Below are 14,155 nucleotides of genomic sequence, written 5' to 3'. Positions count from 1 at the left end.
AAATAAAACAAATAATTTTAAAGGGTGTGTTTACGAATTTAAAAAACAAATAAGATTTTAAAAAACTTCGGATTAGCTCAAATCATTAAAATTACTGAAATGTAAACTTTTTCTTTAAAAAACGGGTGTATAGGTTTTTAGGGTTAGAGGGGTGTAATAAGTAAATTAAACTCATTAAGATATTTTCGTAACTTTTTAAAACCCCTGCTTCCATAAGGACTTATGGTTTGCCAAACACCTTATTAATTTTTCAAAAAGTTTATAAGTTATAAATTGATGAAAATAACGAATCCCAAAGTCTTTAAGATAAGTGTTGGAAAATTTTAGTTAAAATATAAATTAATTAATTTTTTAATGTATTTGATTTGTAGACTCGGGAATTTAATTAAGAAGTTATTATTAACGTGTTTGGGTGGCAAGTGTATTAAAATTACCATCTAAAGAAACTTAACCATGCTTTCAATATATGAAAGAGATTGAATTAAAGTAAATAAAATATTATTCTCCATTACCACTGCGACGGTAGTGCAACTGATGAGTGATAGAATCCAATTCTTTTGGATTTGTTTTGTCATCGAAATATTTAAAGAAGAAACCAAAGATTGACGCTAATGGGGTGGTGATAAATAAGGGGAGAATCAAGGCTAGGAAATCCTTGTTCATCTTAAAGACAACTAGAAGCCGATTCGGTTTGATCATCAAAAGTCAAAATGGTTCATGATATGTTTCGGTTCGACCTGAAACCAACTGGTTTACGATTGGTTTCGGTTCGGTGGTTTTTGGCTGATTTCGGTTCGATTAATCTGGTTGAAACAAGTTTAGGTCGAGAGAGAATTACAACCCGATTCTGAACTGACGATTTCAGTGAGTAACAAACCAATTCATTTTCGGTTAAATTTTCGGGTCGATTCGGTTAACATGTTTTTTTCTCACCTCTAAAGACACTTATTACTCCAATTATAAAACTTTAAAAAATATACATGTAAGATTTAAATTGTGAAGTATTTAAGATACAATAAATATAAAACGTATTATATTTTTCTAAAAATTATATCAAAAAATTTGCAAGACAACAAAATAATGAAATTATATCATTTGATAGAAACGGACTGTTTATTCCACTCTTTTGAGTAGGTATTGTATCATCTCTGCTGCATGATCTCAAATTGAAACTAAGATCATTTGCCAGATGATGAACTGCACCAGCTTCCGAATCCGTAATTACTTGAAGACATCTCTGTTCACTCAAAGAATCAAAAATGTTGATGATGCCCTCCAAGTGTTTGATGAAATGCTTCAAAGACAACCTCCACCTTCCATTATCCACTTCACTCAGTTGATAAATGTTATTATGAAGATGAACCATTATTCGACCGCGCGTACGCTCTTTAAACAAATGAAGTTGATGGGCATTCCTTCTAATATCTATACAATCAACATGTCTATTAACTGTCATTGCCACCTTAATCAAGTCGCCTATGGTTTCGCCTTGTTAGCCACCGTGTTCAAGCAAGGTCATGCGCCTGATTTAGCCACCTATATGACGCTCATTCGTGGACTTGTTATTGCTGATCGCGTTTCTGAAGCTCTTGAGTTGTTCAAGAAACTGATTAGAGACAGACTTTGCGAGCCTAATCAGATTATGTTTGGAAGCGTTATTAACGGGCTTTTTAAAGCAGGTCACACTAGCAAGGCGGTTGAATTGCTCAGGTTCATGGAAGCGGGCTCGTGTAAACCATGTGTGGAACAATATAATACGGTCATTGATAGCCTCTGCAAAGACAAAATGGTTGATCACGCACTCGAAATATTTGGCAAGTTGACTGAAAGGGTGTCCTTGCAGACGTTATGGCATACAGCTCTTTGATTCGGGGTCTTTGCAACTTTGGTCGTGAGACGGAAGCTGCAAAAATGTTGATGGATATGGAGAAGGTAGGAGTATCTCCGTCAGTCGTTACCTTTACTATCTTGGTAGATTCCTTTTGCAAGCAAGGATCCGTACAAGACGCAGAGCTTGTTGTAAAGGCAATGGTACGAAGAGGACTACATCCAAATGTAATCACGTATAATGCACTAATTGATGGATACTGTTTACGTGGTGAAACAAATGAAGCAAAGAAAGTTCTTGAAGGTATGATGGAGAGGAATATTTTGCCCGATATCGTCACGTATAGCAGCCTGATAAACGGATACTGTAAGAAGAAGAAAATTGATAAGGCTATGCATCTTTTTCAAGAAATTCAAGACAAGGGTTTGATTCCTAACGTTTTTACTTATAGTTGTATGATACAAGGTTTGTTTGCGTCAGCGCGTCCGGCAATGGCTATAGAACTCTTTAAGAAGATGCAAGCAAAGGGCCCGGCTCCCAACATATTCACCTACGGTATCTTGTTGCATGGAATGTGCAAAAACTCCCAGTGTTCTGATGCATTGGTACTTTTTCGTTCACTTGGAAGTAAAGATTTGATGGAAGATGTAGGGTTGTATACTATACTGATTGATGGTTGTAGCAAACGTCGGAAGGCTAACTTGGCTATGGATCTGTTTGATGAACTTTTATTGAAAGGATTGAAACCGAATGTTAGGACCTATACTGTTATGATACGTGTATATTGCCAACAAGGGTTGTTGGTTAAAAGTAAAGAATTGCTAAGAAAGATGGAAGAGAGTGATTGTTTGCCTAATAGTGTCACGTATAATGTCATTGTTCAAGAGTTGTTGAAGAAAAATGTAGAAGCTGAGAATTTTTTTGAAGAAATGATCAACCGAGGCTTCTTGCCTAATTCTACTACTTTTTCGATGGTGCTACGCCTAATTCCAAAAGGAGGACAAGAATCTCGTATGCGAACCATCCTTCTAAAACTAACAAGTGTAGAAAGAAATGATAAGCGAATGCCTAAGAACCCAAGTTTTAGTATTTTATGAAAGTTCAAAATAATTACGATTTGGTAACACTAAATCATAAATCATTCGTGCGTGGGTTGGGGTCGGGAGTCAGGAGAGCTAAGGGTAAAATGGACATTTAAGCGGCTTTTATGGGAATTTTAGGATTTGTTATGGGCCTTTGATCCTCCTAAATATTGTTTTTATAATTTCCGTACATCCTATGCTATAAAAGCCTTGTTCGGTCACATATTGAGTCTTTTTTAGAGTCTTGGCCTTTATTCTTTTATTTGAGCCGGTCAGGTCGTGGTCTATTATATTGATGGATGAATGAAATCGGGTCAAGATATTATCAAACGGGCACTCAGGCTATGGAGTTTATGATGATACTGCATGTATCATATGTGGTGACTAAATTATTGCAGCTGGTATATTCAAAATTGGGAAGTCAATTGTGATGATAATAGAAAAGTCAACCGCTGGTGTATTCAAAATAATGTCACATGTCACAAGTTAAATGCTTTATAATGAACCTGAATGTGGTGGATTTGGCTTATGGAAGTCCTAATTGTCAGAACATGGTTAAAAATGAAGAAAGTCAAAGGTCAACATTCAATAGCTAAGGGGTATAACTGTAAAAAAAATTGTAAGGGTGGGGGGTAACATATACTCAAGGTTTGAAATTTAATACTAAAAACTATACTTGTAATGGTTAATCCAGTTAGTAGCATGTTAGCCTTGCTAATTTATATATGTGAAGAAGTCCTAGGACCACCCGCAACGCTTAACACAAACCAGATGTGGCGGACGACATCTTGTTGTGGGGGGTACAAGTTATACAATTAGGTAAATTACATGCTGACAATTGAGCAAGCTTCAAGTCACAGATGGAGTCAAAACTGTAGTTCTTTTTTGAAGTTATCTTGTGGAAAAGTTTCCACTCATGTTTTGTTATCTATATAAATCTTCAACATATACCATAGTTATGATATAAATGGGATTTGCCTTTGATACTTATCAAACACAAAAGTTAGGATTAAATTATGCAAATTAATGTTCAAAACAAGTTGTATTTTTAAAATTTTTGGGGTTACAGAAAGTCTCATGATAATCAATCCTCGGTTGTTGCTGAAAACTTTATATAGAGTGATAGGGTAATATTTTTGTCTTGTTTTTTACATGTAATCAAACATTGTTAGTATTAGGGACATGCGAAATGAGGTCCAAGTCCTGATTTTGACTAGAGCGGAGTACTCTATGACTATGGTTTGACGCTACTCCAGTGATTCGCTACCAATGATACATGACTGTGACTAGCCGTAACCGTTGTTTAGGGTTCAAACTAATATTAAATGATGAGAAAACTTCCTTGTTAAACTATATTTATGCTAACACTTATTTAATATTGTGATTGTTCTCTTTTAATTATGTTTTACATATTTGATATCATCCTAAATAAATTACCGTCAAAAGTTTTAGTATGTGATTGGTAAGTATTATTAGTTTCAACAAATAAATACATTATTTTATTTATTTTTATTACACCAAAAGTAATATGTTTTCGACTACGTTAATAGACATAAGGGCGGGTGGAACATTTAACTCGTACCATCCGAGTTCGTCCGGATAGAACTAACACACCACCCCTAGCTCATCCAGATAGCTCAAGCACACCACCCCAGGTGTGGCGAGCAGAGGATGTGCACAGAAACGAAAAAGCGACTCGAAACCGAAAAACAAAAAAAAACTGAGTTAGAAACGACGGTTCGGTTTTGTGTTTGTGAAAAAATGAAAAAACCGAACTGAAAACAATTTGATGAATTACTTTTTCGTTGAATTGTTTATGTTTTATAAACTTGGATAATTGTTTCATTAACCGTTGTTGAGCTAATCGATTTAGATGAGATTAACTCCTTTTAAAAGCCTTTGGTTAGCTCTTAGAATTCTACACCAAAATGCACAATATTCGATTAATTATTAAATTTTAAGAAAAAAATTAGTCCCGATTTCAAAATATCACAATTCTAACTTCTTTGGCCCGGAAAATACCAGCCCAGTTTGCAAAACAAAAAAAAACAAATCCAAAAAAGAATTGAACCAAAAAACCCTAAACCAACGAATTTGATAAAAATGAAAACCGAAACTTTGGTTTTCGGTTTGCTTTTAGCATAAAACCACATCAAACAACGTCACGCACATCCCTAAGCAGAGGAAGGGGGAGTTCGGGTTCCTACCCCGCCCTAAAGTATTTGTATATCATATTTTCGAGAATACTTAATGAATTTAAAATTAGTTAATGGAGATATGGAATAGTATCCTTGTGAAGAAGAATTAATTAATTAATTAATTAATTAATTAAATGGAATTTGAAAAATACACGACTTGAACACATTGGAGGCACCCAACAAGACAAAAGATCCACCATCATAGGAGAAATAATACCTGGAATGTTTTGTAGTCGTCTCATGGAATTTTAAATATAATTATAAAAGCATATTTGAATGTCACTATGTGATATTTTTAATCACACAAAACTCTATATGATTAAGTGAATATGTCTTTCCTTTCCAATGTGGTGTAATGATAAGTAAGTTGGATTTCTCAATAGATATCCAAGTTCAAACTCAAACTAACGACACTTTGAAAGGGATATAAGTAGCTCAGTGAAAGAAGATTAAGATCTTTGTGATCTTCAGTTCAATCTTGATGGCGTTCGTGTTTTACCATCAGTGGGCCTTCGGGTGGGTGGGTTTTCACCGGAACTGGAGATAACTTGGAGGCGCTTAAGGGCTCCGTGCGGCTGGGTTGGGCCAGCTAGCGATGACCTTTTGCCATTGGGTCACCCCGTACAGGGTACCTAGGCAATTATGTTTGTTGGTCGTTTAAAAAAAAGTAAAAAGTGAATATATCTAAAATAGGAAATGCATCAAATTAAAGTGATTTTTCTATCCTAAACGTAACAAGTATTTCTGTCGTTGATTTTAGCGAAAGGGCAATAAGCATCCGGTGATGCAAACCTTTAGGCTTTAGGTATGTTTGGTTGAAATGAATGGAATGAAGGAGGAATGGAATGGACAAAGGAATGAAATGGATCATTACCATTCCTTTGTCTTGTTTGGTTAACATATAGGAATGAAATGAAAAATTACTTTATGTTTTTGGTATTCGAAAAAAATTTTAGGAATGAAATAGAAATAACAAAAATATTCCTATCCCATACATATATATATATATATATATTTAAAAAAAAAACTGAAATGGCAACGGCGGTGGTAGCTCTAGAGATGAAAATGGTGGTGGCGGTGGCGACGGTGGTGGTGGCGGTCAGGCAGCGGGGGTGGTGGTGGTGGTGGTGGTGGTCAAGCTATGGTAGCATTAGTAGTGATGGCGGTGGTAGGGTGGTGGTGGCCAGGCAGTGATAGTGGTGGTGGCGGTTATGGTCGGGTGGCGACGATGACAGTGGTTTCAGTGGTTATGGCGAAGATGGTGGCGGTGGTAGCTTTGGTGGTAAGGTGGTGGTGGTGCAGGAGGTGGTGATGGTGACTGTGGCGGTCAGGTGGTGGTCAGATGATGGTGGCGGCGGTGGTTATTGTTAGATGATGGTGTTGTTGAGAAAGTAGGTTGAAGGAGGAATGAAATGAAAAAAAATAAGGGGGTGAGAAGGAATGGTTTTGATGGAATGAGATTCCATATGTAATGGATGATTTCATTCCATTGTGCAACCAAACACCTCTTATTTCATTCTCACGTAATAAATCATTCCATTCCGTCTGTTATTACTGCATAACAAACGCTACATTATATAATTTTATTACTATATAAAATAATATTATATAAAAAACATCAAGAATTTTGTACCTTTAATTTTAGAGTTATTTGAGTTAAATACTCTCAACTTTCATAATTTGGTCGATACCATTTCTAACTAATAAAATGTTACACACCATTCATTACTTCCATCTTATTTATTTATGTCACTCCCTCGCTAACTAAACACTAACGCCGTAGGCGTTCATGCTGACGTGGACGTTTTTCTTTTTTTTTATATAAATAAGTTGGCATAGTTATATGTCATATATGGGTTCCACATAGCCACCTCGTTTTCTTCTTCATCAAATTAGCGCTAGCTACCTCCATTACCACCCACAACCTCTACCACCACCGACCTCCACCACATGTCACCACCATCATCACCGGATATGAATTGCAGTTTTCATCGGGAGTCATCATGCATCTTCATTAGGGCGTAATAATTTGTGTTGCCAGAAAGGCGACCTGTGCAGGAAACCTATTGTCGTTATCGAATCTCGTTGTCAGAGAACATTTTACCTTTAGTCCTTGACCATCGCCGGCTCGTACATCTGCTACAATACCACTATCATCTCGCATTACCTAATCACCACCATCAACATCACCAGCTACCCTTGCTATACTGAAACCTAAGGTCACCAAGCATAGCATCGGACCCTCTCCTGGTCTCATTCTCTGGCTCCCTCTCTCCCAGTTACAATATCTCTCAAACAACCCATTTCTCCCTATTGGGAGAGACTATAACTTGTGACGCTTTGGAGGATGAGTGGTGGTGGAGGTCGGTGGATGGTGATGGAGGTGGCTAGGGTTAATTTGATGAAGAAGATGATGAGGTGACTATGTGGGACCACATATGACACGTAAGCATGTCAGCTCAATTAAAAAACATTCACGTCAACATGAACACTAAGTCGTTAGTGTTCAATTAGTAAGAAAGTGACGAAAACAAATAATGTGAAAGTTGTGAGTGTTATGTAAACATTTCATTAGTTGGGAGTGATATCAGATAAAAGGTGAAAGTTTTAAATATTTAAATCCAATAACCCTTAATTTTAGTATTTAGTTATTTACACATGCACACACAAAAACATATTTAGGGACCGGTTATTCTAAAAGGAGACAATTTCATAAGCGTGTGTATGTTGAGAGCTCAAAATTTTGTACTTTTTTTTATCAAAAAGTTAAAATTTGTCCAATTACTTAACAAAATCCATGTGCACTATTATACTAGACAAATACACTATATTCCGAGTTGTTGACGAAGTTAGATACACCACTAAGGTTTACACACCTAATTGCAACACACTCTTAAAACAGTTTATTATAATTCAACAATATTATACGAAAATTAAAGATAAAAATGTTTGATTTTATGAAATGATAAGTAGGGTTTGGATCAAATACAAATGAAATTAACGTGCTAAACGTGAGAATCAAGTTATGTAATTATTCTATGATAATTACTCTATAATCTAACTACATAATTACTCTACTTGTATATATAATCACTCTACTTGATTCTCACGTTTAGCACGTTAATTTCATTTGTACGTTAACCTTCCCAATGATAAGTAATGCCATTGAATTTTCTCTTTTACATTAAAAGAAGTGAAACTAGATAAAAGTCAACGTTAACATACTTTCAAATTTCTCCATTCTAGTCTTGCGTCTTGTTGAATTGAGTTCAATTGACATCCGATTTCATCTTAGGCATTTATTACATGGGATCATTAGTCTGATCCCTTCTCACTATTCTTAAGATTTTCACATTATTATTTGATTTTACATATGCATGCATGTGAGTGCGGCGAACACACACACACACAGCACACACACACCTTAAATGTTGATGCGATATTAATTATCGCGATATGTTAAAGTAGTTATAACAATGCGTCTAAGGTTTTCAAATAAAACAGAGCATTTAAATGAATCACATTGAATTGCCTAACGGCCTAAGCTACAACGACATGCCCAAGTTGTCTAGGTCTTATACATTTTAGGAATTATGCAATTGTAGCGGTGCATCCAAGCCATTACAACCACGTATCTAAAAATCCAATATCTAAAAGCCCCATTTTAGTTTACGGACGTATGTACCCTCGCTTTGAAATATACGCAATTTAGATACTTTATATGATTTGCACATAAAATCAGTTAACGGAGAAACCGATCTATATCTATATTCACTCAGTGAGAAACAAACTATATAAGTTTTAAGTAAACTAATTTACATTTGATATGAATAATATTATATTAAGAAAAGTTTTAAAACCCAGTGTTGTTAAAGATCCGAATTGTCAAACTAAAATTATTAAAGTAAAAAGACTAAAAAGACTTGCTGATTAAAAAAGTAGAAGAAAAACCTACCAAGTTATTAACACGAGTATATTACATATAGTCTTTCACTTTAACATTTAAACAATAAAATTTAGGGTTGTTTAACAAGTAAGCTTAGCCAAACCAAATCAAATGAGACGACTATGAGCGAGCTACTTTGGCTTTTCACTCGGGTCAAACTGATTATAAGTAAGCTGATTTTAAGCGAACTTTTATCGAGCAAATTTCAAACAAGATACAAATCACAAGTTTTTTTTCCCTATAAAGCTCTACTTTCTTATCATATTTAAACATTCATTATTTTTTAGAAAAAAAAAACAAAAACTAATTTTAATATTATACTTTGGAGTCATACAAAACAATTCGGAGTAAACGCGTGAACAATTCAAAGTAAACTCATAAAGTTACAAAAGAAAAAAGATAATAATAATAATAATGAAAGTACTTATAAAGAGGGTGAATTTATGTACTGATAAATACAAAAATTCATATTAATGAATTTTGTTATTAGGTAACCAAATTTACGACCACAAAAATGAAAGTTGAACAATATATATTTTCTTGGTTCTTCCTAATTAAATGCCTCCCACGTGCCACCAAACTAGGTTTAGCCAATTTTCTAAAAGTCCACAAAACAACCTCTTTATCATTTTCTACAATTATCATTTAGTTTTCTACAAGTAAAATAATTATATACTTTCCATTTAAAACTTCCCTAACAGGTATAGCTTTTACTTAAAACTTTCTATAAAATGTCACCACAAAATAGTTTTTCTTTTTTCCTTTTCAAACAAGTAATTTCATTTTTAAAAAGTTAAGGAAACGTTTTACTGTTTTAGAGTAATTAAATATATCACTTAAAATGGATTTGATTAATTATGATATTTTATAAAAGAAAGTTAAAGACTATCTAAAAAAATTAAGAAAACCATGTATGAGAAAAGTTTTTAGAAACCATTCCTTTAATTCTTCTAAAGATGCCATTTCTTTCTCTTTTTAACAATTTTCGACTTTCATTGAGGCCGGTCTAGCAAGACGTTAGTAATCAAAAACACCATAAAACAAAGGACAAGCAAAACACCAAATAATTACAAGTTACAGTTTGAATCATTCCATTCTAAGTTTCTAATTTGTTTTTGCACGGTACTTAACGCAAAGGAAGCTTGTAGCTTTGATCTCCTTGATAACATGGTTTATAATTATTAATTAGTCTTTCTTTTATTGGAAGTTACCTAGTTTCGAGCCTCGCATATGCATCAACAAGAAGCGATGATTATGCTTAAACCATCTTTATTATAACTCACCTAGCTTCAAATTTTCATGTAACCATGATACATCCTTTACAAAGATGTTATAGCATTGACTAATAAATTGCCAAATAATAAACGCCACACCACACAAACTCACATAGTAAGGATATACTGAACAACTGTTTCTATAGTGTCATTGCGAACCGAACACCCACCCGAACCCAAAACCACTTGGACATTTGTTTTCATCTAATAAAATATAAAACTTTTATTCAAACAAACTTACAAAACAATACTCAGGGGTGGCTCGTGAGATAGCGAAAACAAGTTAGGGCTTTAGGCTCACACTTAGTTAAGGCCTTCAAATCTTAAAAAAACCATTACATATAGATATATTATAATGTGTATAGTAAACTCAAATTAATGTATTGGTCTGGTGGTAGGCTTGGTTGTTACTAAAATATAGGTTATGATTTCAAAACTTGTAATAAACGTTTTTTTTTCTTAACAATTGTTATAAAAAGACCCCAAAATCTTGTTTCGATTTAGGCTCCTACATTCATTGAGTCGGCCCTGACAATACTTTTAATAAATATTTCCCAACAAACTATTTATGTTAAATAAATTTCCCAACAATATACTCCACGTACCATAACCACACCATCATCATCTTATTAAGTAATTGACTCCACCATACATTCACCACCAAATGGATACCGGAGCCACCACAGGCACCGCCATACCTCAGGTGTACTACAACAACGCCGGTACTCCAACAAACGACGCCGTTTCAAACCATAACCATTCATCTTCTCCAATATCTTCTGTAATCATAACAATAATCATTCTCTCTTCCATTATCATCATCTCCGCCATTGTCTACTTCCTCATCCGCTTCTTCTCATCCCGTACAACCGTTTCTCCTGTTTCGGAACACCAGAACGAAAATGAAGACGCTCATCATCAAGTGCAGATAGCCCTAGACAACAAAGACCTCAACTGGCTACCCGTATTCACTTATTCTTCAATAACCGGAAACAAACTCAGCGGAGGAGACTGTGCGGTCTGTTTAACAAAATTTGAAGCTAAAGACCGTCTCAGACGGCTTCCGTTATGCTGCCATGCATTCCACGTGGAATGCATTGATCCGTGGCTCAAATCCAACCACACGTGTCCGCTTTGCCGGTCGAGTATAAACCCTACCGAAGCCGATATTATGAAGAAAACCGGTTATAACGGCAATAATAATAATAATAATAGTTTGCGTATTGAGATCGGAACTATCAGCCGGAGACGAGATCCTTCTGAATCTGAATCTGACCGTACGTCGTATTCATTAGGCTCGTATGCTTACGTCATCGACGACGGTTACGAGATTCCGGTGGAATCAGCTCACCGGAGAGATTTTTCCGGCGACAAGGATGAACCGGCGGTGGATATTGCCGGCGACGGTGGGAATCGGAATTGGTTGCATGATTACGTGGACCGTCTGTCGTCACGAACGATGTCGTTTGGTGGTTCTGGAAGGTTTTTCACCGGAAGTAGTCGCCGGAGTGAAGTTGTTGATTATGAAGTTGCTCACGGTAGGATTGGGGAGGAGATAAGTGAATATTTCCGGTGGTTATCAGGGGTATAATTGTAATTTCATCATTGCAAAATTAATTTAGATTTTAGTTTTACTATTAAAAAACCTAAATGAAATATAGTAATGCGTAAGGTACAAATTAGTATAGCACGAGCTTATTTAGTTTTACTTTTTGCATATGAATTCGACAAAATCCAACTTTTGTTATATTGCATTTGTTTGGATCGTTTATGGTGAGCTTATTAGACCACATGTTGCGGTTAAAGTTTTACTGGGCGTTTTGTGTCATGTGACATATTGTTATTTTTGAGGCTTTTGACCGAAAATAAGTGTAATGGATGAAACCTCTCTAATCATCAGATAGTTATCACTATTAAAATTAAATATAATTAAGATAAATGTGTGATTGGTTGAAGTTTATAGGGTATAAATCTGATTGGTTGAATCATTTAAAGGATTGACACTTTTTACAAAAAGTCCAGCCCAAAAACCTCTGGAGACGGTATTTGAGAGTGTTTTGGGGTCTTTTCACCCTTCAAAGCACCCCCGCTATAAGAGGTCTTATAGACTTTCTAGTCACTCACACATAATTAATAAATATTTAAATCATTTGTATAATAGTATAGACATTTTTGAAATTGACTTTCGTAAAAACTCAAGTTAAACCAGTAAACACGTTTTACTAAACAATTTAAGTTGAGTTGACGGTGAACGTTTACAAATTGACATGTATAACCTGTTTAATTATAGTTAATAAAGTATTATTATGATAATATGTTAAAAAATTTAAAGAAAGACACATTTACTTTTGAACTACGAGTTTTAGAGATAATGGATAAGTGAGTATATCATGTTTTGTTGCTTAGGGGAGGGTTATACTAAAAAGAAGTAGTTTCCTAGGAAGACTAGGAATAAATTATAGCCATTGGATCATGTCAATCAATTGTTGAGATTTAAAATTACCAAAAACCGTCATTGAAGAGGTAGGTCCCAGCAGAGCCCAGTTGGACCCGCAAGACTCACCTCAAAGAGGGACGTCTGCGCAGTTGAACCCGCAAGACTCACTTTCAAGAGGGACGTCTGCGCAAAGACTAAACTCGCAAGACTCACCTTGAAGAGAGACATCTGCGCAAAAACCAACTGGATCCGCAGGACCCACCATGCTCAGAGACGTGACGTCCTTACGCGCAGTACGCAAGCTGTTCCCGCAGGAAAAGCCTCCCAATGGTCGACGTACTCCGCCTGTTCCCGCAGCAACGGATACTAGCCATCAGGGAAGGCTACCCGCGCAGCAAGGCTACACGCACAAGGCACTAACTCTTAAATAATTCAGCAATGTCACCTGAAGAAGGAGTGAGCAAGCCGGGAATACTCCCGCCCAAAGCCGGGAAAACTCCCGCCCAAATGAGCCAGTCCGTACGCTACTGGAGGATCTTTTGTACTGTACCTGCCAAGGTATGGACAAAAGATCTGACCAAAGCTGCGACAGCTCACTGACAACAGTACGACGAGCAGCACGCTCTACTACTTAATGTCACTATCAGCCGCTGCCTACTCACCAACCTGTCATAGCACGTGAATAGCCTGCAGTTGGTGGAAAAGGAATAGTACACAGCCGGCCTGGTCACTATCAGCCGCTGCCTACCCACCAACCATCAGCATGGCACGTGCGTAGCCCACAGTTGGTAGAATAGGAATACTATTCAGCCGGCTGTACCTGCTTGGAAACCTACCTTCGGCTATAAATACTCCAACACCTTGGAACGGTATCATGATCTTATGATCTTATATCTTCATATATTATCTGATATCTGCTCTAGTCATTTCTCTTAATATACACTTATATTCAAGAGCAATCTAGTCTGATTCTCATGCCGGAGGGTGGTCACAAGGAGGTACCCCCCCTTCTCAGTGACGAGCTCACGGTGTCTGTTTTGCAGGTCATCAGAAGAATAACCATCTTGCCGGACCTAACCCTCGTGGGAAACATCTATTTAACCCCCAGATTATCCGTAATCTGCCCGGGGTCGATTAGTGTTTCTTCATTGGCGCCATCAGTGCATAAAAGCTAGAACTTATTCTTTTTCAGTTTTTTCAAACTTCTGGAAAGATGGTTAAGGTTACTCCGTTGCCAAGGCCAACGAGTGACCAAGAAACCCCGGTAACCACAACCCCAGCTACTGGGGGGAACACCGGCAAGTACACAATATTTACGAACACTACCCCGGTTACCCAAGCCGGGGCAAGTGCAGTAAATTTTACGAACACTACCCCGGTTACCCAAGCC

The 14,155-nt window shown here is 36.3% G+C and overlaps 2 pseudogenes; both read left to right on the top strand.

Moving 5' to 3' along the window:
• Positions 1 to 1,192: 1,192 nt before the first annotated feature.
• On the top strand, positions 1,193 to 2,925 carry LOC143564793 (uncharacterized; annotated as a pseudogene).
• Positions 2,926 to 10,950: 8,025 nt separating this feature from the next.
• LOC143564784 (E3 ubiquitin-protein ligase ATL4 pseudogene) lies at positions 10,951 to 11,923 on the top strand (annotated as a pseudogene).
• The last annotated feature ends 2,232 nt before the right edge of the window (positions 11,924 to 14,155 follow it).

This window comes from Bidens hawaiensis, unplaced genomic scaffold (genome assembly GCF_021521415.1).
Source record: "Bidens hawaiensis isolate Kalapana, Puna unplaced genomic scaffold, B.hawaiensis_p1.1 tig00022162_1, whole genome shotgun sequence".
In the NCBI taxonomy this organism is placed as follows: Eukaryota; Viridiplantae; Streptophyta; class Magnoliopsida; order Asterales; family Asteraceae; genus Bidens; species Bidens hawaiensis.
This window is presented reverse-complemented; position numbering and strand designations above follow the sequence as displayed.